Raw genomic sequence first — 11,099 nt, 5'->3', positions numbered from 1 at the left:
AATTTCTTCTTTTAGTGCTTTTGTTAGAATATCTACAACTTGTTTATCAGTTGATATAAAATCTAATAAAATGTCCCCTTAAGCACATGATCACGTAAGAAATGATGTCTAAAATTAATGTGTTTTGTACGTAAATGTTGAATAGGATTTTCAGACAAATTAATAGCACAAGAATTATCACACATTATGGAGGATGTGGGACAAACTATACAATAGTAAATTAATGTTTGTTTCATCCATAGAACTTGAGCACATGCAAAACTAGCAGCAATGTATTCTGCTTTAGTTGTTGACAATGATACTAAATTTTACTTTTTGCTAAACCGAGATACAAGTGAATGTCCCAAAAAGTGACACGTACCACTTGTACTTTTCCTATCAGATTTGCATCCATTAAAATCAGCATCACTATATGATATTAAATCAAATGTGCTATTCTTTGGATAAAATAAACCAAAATCTATAGTATCTTTAAGATATCTAAAAATTCTTTTTACTGCTTTAAGGTGTGACTCTTTAGGGTTAGATTGATATGTAGCACACAAACAAACGCTAAACATAATAATGGGTCTACTTGCAGTAAGGTAAAGAAATGATCCAATCATACCTCGATAAAGCTTTTGATCATAATTCTTACCATTCCCATCCTTGTTAAGTGATGTAGTAGTACTCATTGGAGTTCGTTTGCTTGTAGCATTGTCCATCCTAAAGTGTTTGAGTAATTCTTTTGCATATTTGACTTCGTTGATGAAAATTCCTCCCTTTAATTGTTTGATTTGGAGTCCAAAAAAGAACTTGAGTTCATCCATGTGACTCATTTCAAATTCATCCTGCATAGTCTTAGCAAACTCTTGACAAAGATCATTATTAGTAGATCCAAATATAATATCATCTACATATTTTTGAATTACCAATATATCTTTATTTATTTTTTTAATAAATAGTGTAGAATCAACCTTCCTAATTTTAAATCTGGAAGTTAAAAGAAAGTTCTTTAGTCTATCATACCAAGCACGGGGTGCTTGTTTAAGACCATACAAAGTTTTCTTAAGTTTGAAAATATGGTTTGGAAAACTTTCATGCTCAAATCTGGAAGGTTGTTCCACAAAAACATCTTCTTTAATAAATCCATTCAAAAATGCACTTTCAACATCCATTTGAAATAGTTTAAAATCCATAAAACATGCAAATGCAAGAAAAATTCTAACAGATTCTAAACGAGCAACTGGTACATAGGTTTTATCATAATCAATACCTTCTTCTTGATTATAACCTTGTGCAACCAATTTGACTTTGTTTCTAATAACTTGACCAGATTCATCCAAATTATTTTGAAATACCCATTTGGTTCCTATAATGGATTTATCTTGAGGTCTAGGCACAAGATCCCAAATATTATTTCTTGTAAGTTGGTTGAGTTCCTCTTGCATAGTTATAATCCAAAAATTATCTTTAAATGCTTCTTTAATATTTTTAGGTTCTATTATAAAAAAAAAGCAACATGTGTAAATAAATTTAATTGAGATCTAGTTTGAACGCCATGAGAAATATCACCAATGATTAATTCACGTGGGTGATTTCTAACATATACATAAGCTTTTGGTAAAACATGAGTATCATTAGAATAAAAATTCATGAATAAAACATGTATATCTTTCTTTCTACTTCCTTTAAATAAAATATTGGTTAAATTATTATCATAGATAAGGCATGAATCTTTTTCAAAAATAATTTTAAAATTCTTATCACAAAGTTGACTAATACTTAGAAGATTGTATTTTAAACCATTAACTAATAAAATATTATTAATTAAAGGATTGTCAATGTTACCTACTATTTTATTACCAATTACTTGACCATTGTTCTTGATACGAGTCGCCGGGCGAGCACCTTTGATCGCGAAATTGTCAAAGGTGGGTTGAGAAAAGTATGACAGAAACACAAGAATAATTCAGTATGTGACGAGGAAAATTCCCTCTCTAGATTATGATATAAAAATGTTACAACCCCTCTCTCACAATCTCACTAGAGTTAAGAACAAACTCTCAATTCTCTCTAAACCCTAATCTCTCTTGATTAGAATCTCTATTTGATTACATTTGATTCATTAGAAACCCTAAAACAATCCCTTATATAGGTGTAACAACATGGATGACAAAGTGGTAAATAACCAAGCCCAAACCCCACAGGACTCGTGCAAAAAAAAACCCAAATGAACCAGAAAACCATTGATAAGTCGACTCATATGCATATATGAGTCAACTCATGACACATGGGTCGACTCATGAAATGATGAGTCGACTGGTCAGAAACTTTTGACAAAATGGCTGGGTTTTGTGAGTCGACTCATGACAGGCATGAGTCGACTAGTCAGAAACTTCTGACAAAATGGCTAGGTTTTGTGAGTCGACTCATGACAGGCATGAGTCGACTTAACCTAATAAGTCGACTCGTGTGCATGTTTGAGTCGACTCACGGGTTAAAAACTGGATGCTTCAATTCTTTGATTCACCGTCTCGTTCCACGCTTCGACCTGCGTTCCACTATATAGTTTTATACCTCTATTCTCAAGTTACCATGAGAATCATCTATCCTCAAGCTCTCATGAGGATCGCTAAGTTCCAAAGAGAAGATACACCCATATCATGGGTCCCCACTTTAGGAACTTGGAGTCTCATTCAAGTTAGAACTTTAGCTGAGGAAACTCACGAGCTCCTCCATCATTTCTATACCACCTGGCTTTACTAGAAACCTGATATTGACTTATACCTGGAAACGACTCCTTCGTTCCTTGCCTCATCGTAGTCGTCTTCCGCTCCAACATGCAACTCCTTTTCGATGGCTTATCATAAAGTCTAATGCACAGCGAGACGAACTTCTTGCTTGCATTCACTAGCCTCTTAGCTCACATCACCATCACCAAATTTGCCTCCCTCGGAAGAGACGCTGACCGAAATATGAACTTTTCACCATCCTTGATGAATGTGTACTTCTGAGCCCGCCTTTTGTAGATCGCGTATCTATCTCATAATTACGGATTGCCCAGTATAACCTGACAAACATCCAATGGAATGATGTCGCACATGACCTCGTCAATATACAACTCGTGAAGCACAAATTTAACATTATATTGATCAACTATACTTAGTCTCATCTCCTTCTGAATCCACCCAAATAGATAGGGTTTCGGATGCTTGACTGTCTTCAAACCTAGCTTCTAAACCAAGGCCTCGGATATCAAATTCTTTTTGCTGTTTGGATCAACAATGGCATCAACCAAGCTGGTCTTCACTTGCAACTTCAGCATAAAGAGCTGCTCTCGGGGGTCTTCGTCCTCTTTCGTGGCCTGTTTCCCTGCCATAAGATTGAGACTACTGTTGGACTCTATCATCCTAGGAACTTTCTTCGGACCATGTCCTATCACGTATGTCTTTTTCTCCTCTTTCTTCTTCAACCCCTTTGGCATCAGATGAGGATACTTCTCCCAGCATCGATCAGCGATATGTCCTGTCTTCTTGTAGTGACCACAAATCAGTTATGCTCTCCCTGGATCACCCTTCTCTCCTCCTTATGTTTGGAACCACTAGACTCACCTCCTGTCTGTTTTGCATCTCCTTTTGCATCGTTGCTCTTCTTTTGCTTGCCCTCGATGGTAATAGCTTTCACGCTTGCCTCTGCAATAGACTCGACAATGAATAGCTTCATCTCCTTCCGGATGTATTCGTTCAGACACGCCATGTACTTCATGAAGATGGAGTATTCATCCTTCATGACGTTTAGAACCATCACCTGCTACTGGAACTCCGTCGTGTACTCTTGAACGGTCTAATTGAATCTTTGGCGCAAGCCGTACCACTTGTACCAATACTCCTCAAGAAACCCCACTGGATAGAAATGCTTTCTTAGTAGCTCCTTAAACTTATTCCACAACACTGCATTCTTCTCCTGCTAGCAGTAGAATTTCCACCACGTCAACATATGCCCTGAAAGCTTCAAAGTCGCGAACACAATCTTCCCCTTGGATGAATATCCATAGAGATTAAAATACATCTTCATACGCTCGATCCAATCATCGAGCTTCTCCACATTGACACTCCCATCATAAGCAAAAATCTCCACCTTGAAATCAATTTTCAAATTCTGGTAGTAATTTTTACCCTCTTGATGCGAAACAGTTTTGACAATCTCGGTCTACCTATCAGAATCAGATTCCTCGCATTCTCTATCAGAATCCATAAGTTTCTTCTTGCCTTTCGAAGAAGATTCCTTCTTTTTGTCCTTTTCTTGGAAGATATTGACGCGAAGAAGATTCCTTCTTTTTGTCCTTTTCTTGGAAGATATTGACGAGCTGTGTGAGAGTCGAACTCATTGTCTCCATGTCCTTTTCTTGGAAGATATTGACGAGCTGTGTGAGAGTCGAACTCATTGTCTCCATCTGTTTCTCCAATACATCTAGCCTCGCTGAAATATCTCCTTCAGTTATCTTCTTCTTCCTTAATTTCTAGATCCTTTCCAGCGAAATAAGGATCTTGCCTGACTTCTTATATTGCGATTGAGTCAGGACCATATATAGGATGCCCCCTTCATAAGATCTGATAGCTCTGATACTAACTTGATATGAGTCACTGGACGAGCACCTTTGATCACGGAATTATCAAAGGTGGGTTGAGAAGAGGATGACAGAAGCACAAAAATAATTCAGTATGTGACGAGGAAAATACCCTCTCTAGATTATGATATGAAAAGAATACAATCTCTCTCTCATAATCTCACTAGAATCAAGAATAAACTGTCACGATCCTAAATTCCGAACCTAAGAGGAATATTGGAGCCGGACTAAATCTGTGAAAAATCCTCCAGCATACATATTCAATAAAAGGCCATCACAATAATCTCTGCATTGAATTAAAATCAACAACAAATATTCTCTATAATCCCAAAAGTCAACACTAATCCAATTAACTTGATAAAAATAAATATTCCTCCACTTGAAATAAAACTCGACCAAAAAAAAATCTCATAGTTACAAACTCTCAATTCATCAACTAAACATCAAAGACTTTATTTAATCTTTACTTAGAAGATAATAACAATCCCAAAATTTATTCCTTGCTCCGTTCTTAGAATTTGAAAATTCCTCAATTCCACCTAATCCTGAGTCTTTGAAAAGAATGAAAATAACACAATGAGTTCATAACTCAATAAGTGGATAAATTCATACATTAAACACTGATTTTGCAAAACTAAAATATTACAACGAGAGATAAACAAAATATAAGAATGATATAGAATAATTAATGAACTCTAGTATTTGATACACATATTTAAGAAAAATTAGAAATCATGGAATGCAAATAAGCATGTTTCGGTCAACACTTCATACTCTGGTTGACTCGGTAAACCCCACAATTATTAAGCTCGTGGTTCCAGGATAGTGAGACCCAAATTTGGGTTCTTATCACTAAAATAAAACCTCATAGAGGCACATTGAGTCCTGTTTTAATAGCTTGACTATATCTGACATATACCGGTATATTGACTTGAGATGCATATGATTTAAGAAATTTAAACAAAGTTCGTAAAAGTTACACAAAAATGCCAAACGATAACTAATAGTGAAATCAATAAATCACATATGCATCTCAACCTACTACTATATAATAAGACATAACAAGTGATAAAGAAAATATGCATAGACTTATACAAAATAACCACGTGCATTAATCCAATCAATAATTAGTATGTGAGTAACCATACAAAATGGTATAATCCACCAGAAAAAAACTTACATATAGTCAATGTAATTTTATATAAAAAATACGCAGTAAAAAATGTATAAATTCACCACTTACCTTAATCCAACCGACAACCAAAATTCAACTCTCACGACGCTTTTGAGGAGCCACTAGAAATTCCTAAAGAATAAAAAAATTTAAAATAATAGTCAATGGCTTGCAACAATTGGTTAAACACTACATAATTGATTTATTTGGATTTCCCAATCACTTCGAATCTAAGATGCTTACTATTTCCATTTTTTAAAACGCTAATATAATCACCACCTGGGGAAGCCTATAGTTTCTGTCCATGCCATGTTTAAAATCTCTATCATCTCTCTACCTGATGGTACCATTAAACTAGATTTGTGAAAAAAAGACACAATAACTTTATATAGGCTGAAAGAAAATCTAGTACCCAAAAGTTCATAGAAGTAATTCAAAGAAGAGAGGATCCTTCTCATCACTTAGGGATTCACATACAATGCCTATTTCGAAGGATAAAAAAAAACTAAAGACAAATGGTGTAGATCAATGGGGTTCTTCTGGATATACAAACCTGCTTATATGAGATGGAAACTGTGACGGAAAGAAATTTTTTTTTTTTTGTGTGGCGAAATAGAAGACGAGAGGAAGAAGGAAAGAGGCTGACGGGAAGAATAGAAGAGTTGGGTAGGGTTTTCACTATTTATAAGAGCCCTTTTTTCCTAATATAACCCTCTAACAAATTTTACATAAAAACCCTTAAAATTTTCCTCATATAAGTTTTGTCCTCAAAACTTGAACATACCTGAGTCTTCAAATAAATTAGGATATTTTTCCTTCATCTCATGTTCGTGCTCCCATGTAGCTTCTTCGGCTGAATGATTTTTCCATAAAACCTTCACTAGCTTGACCATTCTTGACCTCAATGCTTGCTCCTTCCAGTCCAAAGTTCTAACTGGATACTCTGAATATGTCAAATCTTCCCTGATCCTAATAGGCTCATAATTCAATACATGACTCGGATCAAGTACACACTTCCTCAGCATTGATACATGGAAAACATTATGAATTTTAGCCAACTCTAGAGGCAATGCAATTTTATATGCTACAGCTCCAACCCTCTCCAAAATCTCAAAAGGTCCAATATATCTCGGACTCAACTTGCCCTTTCTTCCAAATCTCATCACTCTCTTAATACTTTAAGGAAAATATGATCGCCGACTTCAAACTCCAACTTTCTTCTTCTATTATCGGCATAGCTCTTCTGCCTGCTTTGAGCTATATGAAGCCTCTCGTGTATCTATTGAATCTTCTCAGTGGTAATCTGTACTATCTCAGGACCGAGCAGCCTTCTTTCTCCTACCTGATCCCAACTAATAGGTGATCTACATCTCCTACCATACAGTGCTTCATAAGGGGACATATCAATACTAGAGTGATAGTTATTGTTATATGCAAACTCCACCAGAGGTAAATGTTTTTCCCAGCTACCCTTCAAATCCAAAACACAAGCACGAAGCATATCCTCCAATGTCTTAATAGTCCTCTCTGATTGCCCGTCCGTCTGTGGATGATAAGATGTGCTAAAACCGAATTGTGTTCCCAGAGCATTATTCAGACCTTGCCAAAATCTAGAACGAAATCTCGAATCTCTATCTGATATAATAGTCACTGGTATCCCATGCAATCTCACAATCACCTTAACATATAATTCAGCAAGCTTCTCAAGAGAATGAGTAATTTTACAAGGCAAGAAATGAGCCGATTTAGTAAGCGGATCAACAATCACCCATATAGTGTCACACTTCTCTGCTCACACTTCTCTTTCCACTAAAACTTGACCCCTTTCTGAGTCAATCGAGCCAAAGGTGTTACGATGTGGGAAAGTCCCTTAATAAATATTCTATAGTAACCACCCAATCCCAGGAAGCTTCGTATCTCGGTCACGGTGCTAGGTCTCTTCCAATCGACAATTGCCTCTATCTTTGAAGGATCAACCGACACCCCTGCTTTAGAAATAACATGCCCCAAGAATGAGACACTCTCCAACCAGAATTCACACTTCTTCGACTTTGCATACAATTTGTGTTCCAAAAGTAATTGCAAAATAGTTCTTCATGTTCCTCCCGGCTTCTAGAGTAGATCAAAATGTCATCAATAAAAACAACTACAAACTGGTCAAGATAAAATCTGAACACCCTATTCATCAAGTCCATAAAAGCAGCTGGAGCATTTGTCAATCCAAATAGCATCACCAAGAATTCATAGTGTCTATATCTTGTTCTAAATGAAGTCTTCGATACATCTTCAGGCTTAATCTTGAGTTGATGATAACAAGACCGAAGGTCAATCTTTGAGAACACCTGGGCGCCCTTCAACTAATCAAATAAATCATCAATCCAAGGCAAAGGATATTTATTCTTCACAGTCACCCTGTTCAATTCTCGGTAATCTATACAAAGTCTCATACTCCCAACTTTCTTCTTCACAAAAAGTACTAGAGCACCCAAAGGAGATACACTCGACCTGATGAACCCTTTATCTAACAATTCTTGCAGTTGAGTCTCCAACTCCCTCATCTCTACTGGTGCCATTCGATAAGGTTCTTTTGAAATCAGCCCTGTTCCTGGAATCAAATCAATAGAGACTTCAACCTCCCTGTCAGGTGGTAGTCCTGGCAAGTCTTCCGAAAAAACCTCAAGGTATTCTCGGTCAATTGGAATTTCATATCATCCAAAATGACTTTCTTCTTCTCGGTACAAACTACACTAGCAAGATAACCCTGACAACCTTTTCTTATAAGTCTACAAGCTCGCATAGCTAAAATAACACATGGAGGTACACTAACACCTGTCCCCTCGAAACAAAACTCGGACTCCCCAGGAATTCTGAATGAAGCTCGATTCTGAAAATAATCTAGATATGCATGATAAGTAGAGAGCCAATCCATACTAAGAATAACATCAGAATCATGAATATCAAGTAACACAAGATTCGCAGGCATGGTTCGATCTCCCACTACGACCTTGCATCCTTTAAAGATGTGATTAGTGATCATACAATCACCGGATGGGAGGAAACTGATAGTTCAGATTCTAAAAATTCTGGTGTTCTGCCCAACTTACTAGCAATGTTATGAGATATAAATGAATGAGAAGAACCAGAATCAAACAACACATGTGCGAGCTAAGAGGAAATAATGAGTGCACCTGTAACAACAGAGTTAGATGCAAGAGCATCATGCTTCGTCAAAGAAAATACTCTCCCTTATGCCTAAGATTTCTGACCATCACCAGGTGTAGGCTTCACTTTCTGATCATCAGTCTTGGGTCCCTTCTTTACTGGACAATCTCTCATAATATGGCCCTGTTGGCCACACTCAAAACAACCTCAGAGTAATGAACAAACACGGCCTTTGTGATTTTTGGCGTATTTATAACACCGTCCATCATGTCTCTGAATAGAAGGACCTGTCCTCTACAAAAATTGCCCCGATCTCTGCACTGGAGCTCCTGACCCTCGAAATGCTAGCTTCTTAAAAGGCTTAAAAGTTGACTTATCTTTTTGATTACTCTCATCCCTTATCTGCTTCTTCTGATCCCAGTTCTTGTTTGGTTCATCTGCAATCTTATCTCCCTTACTAGCTTTTTCAGCCCTTTTTGCTCGCTCCATTGCCTCCTCAAAAGTCTTTGACATGACCACTGTGACCTTCTGATGGATTTTGAGCCTCAGCCCATTCTCAAACATCTCTATCTTATCAAATTCCTCTACAACTAGCTCAGGTACATATCAAGATAATTCATTAAACTTAGCTTCATATTCTTCCACTGTCATGTCACCCTGCTGCAAACCCATAAGTTCCCTCTTCTTGCAAGATCAGACATATAAGGGATAATATTTCTTCCTAAATAATTTAACAAATCTACTCCAAGGAATATCCTCCCCCTCAAGTGATAAACTGGCCTCCTTAGTTTCCCACCAAATATCTGCATCTCCCTCTAGCATAAAGGTAGCATAAATAACTTTTTGCTCCTCTTAACATCCCAAGGCTCTGAAGTACTTCTCTATTTTCTTCAGCCATTCCTGTGCCACCGTTGGATCAGAACCTCCCTGAAAAGATGGTGGAGACATCTTCTTAAACTTTTCAAAGTCACTACCAATAGGTTTAGTCTTCTTTTATTTATGTTACCATTCAGTTATTTGAGTTGTATTTTATTTTGTAAAGGCTATGAGCCTTAGTTACATTTCCAGTTGATTCAGTTATTTGAGTTGTATTTTATTTTGTAAAGGCTATGAGCCTTAGTTACATTTCCAGTTGATTCATGTCGAGATATTTTACATTATTTATTTTGTAAAGGCTATGAGCCTTAGTTACATTTCCAGTTGATTCATGTCGAGATATTTTACATTATTTCATAGATCAGGTGTTTATAGTTTTATTCATTTGAAACATGGTTTCATTTATGAGATTTTATCCTTCTATACCATGTCTATTATATATATTTATCTTATTTTACTTGTTTTGTACCTACGCTTCTTTTTTATTTCACTAGAGGATATTAGTGTGATTGGTGAAACGAGTTATTGGACAGTGTGAATGCATGACACGTTTGACATCCTTGGATTTACCTTGGACTGCAGCCATGTGTAAAAATAGGGGCGTCACATGACTACACTCCGTGTTACATTTTTACTGAGGTTGATGAGAGAGTTAGTCCGATGAGCCACTTGACACTGTGGATGACTACACTCTACGGTGCATAATACTCCGTAGGTTGCCCTAGTGGGTAGTCTGTCTCACATGATGATGCGATGAGGCCGGTGTGCCTATACTCTGTAGGATATCCTAGTAGGTATCTGTCCCACATGATGATGCAATGAGGCCAGTGCACCTGTACTCTATAGCATATCCTAGTTGGTAGTCCATCCCGTATGATAATGTGATATGCCACAGGATTTGATGAGTGACAACACTTTGAAATAATTGTTCGCCTGAGTTTCAGGCGGATACTATTTATGGACGTTGTCAATCATTGAGGTATACTTTACGACGATGAATATCTTTGGTAATGATTGCATAGGGTTGTGTACTTGCTCACGTGCTACCTATCCGAGGGTAGTGTGAGATACTGTGATATGACATGTACGACATGTTTTTGATGAGACGTTGGAGATGTACTTCTCTGTTGTTTGTTTATAGGGTTTTGGAGTTGGTATTTAGTAATTCACAATTTGAGATACGTAGTATATATATGAGGGTTTTCTTATTTGGATTATTCTCTCGGTGTACTCATCTCGTGTTGTGGATTTTTAAATCTTAACTCATCTTAGCATAGG

General features: G+C 36.8%; 1 long non-coding RNA gene across 1 annotated transcript; it reads right to left on the bottom strand.

Moving 5' to 3' along the window:
* On the bottom strand, nucleotides 5,113-6,425 carry LOC109820445. Its single transcript, XR_002241854.1, has 3 exons — nucleotides 6,337-6,425; nucleotides 5,853-5,915; nucleotides 5,113-5,160 (listed from the first exon to the last, which is right to left on the bottom strand). It is a non-coding gene; the product is annotated as an uncharacterized LOC109820445 (long non-coding RNA).

Source organism: Asparagus officinalis, chromosome 8, assembly GCF_001876935.1.
Source record: "Asparagus officinalis chromosome 8, Aspof.V1, whole genome shotgun sequence".
NCBI lineage: Eukaryota > Viridiplantae > Streptophyta > Magnoliopsida > Asparagales > Asparagaceae > Asparagus > Asparagus officinalis.
Note: the sequence above shows the minus strand (reverse complement) of the source record. Positions and strands in the feature narration are given on the sequence as shown.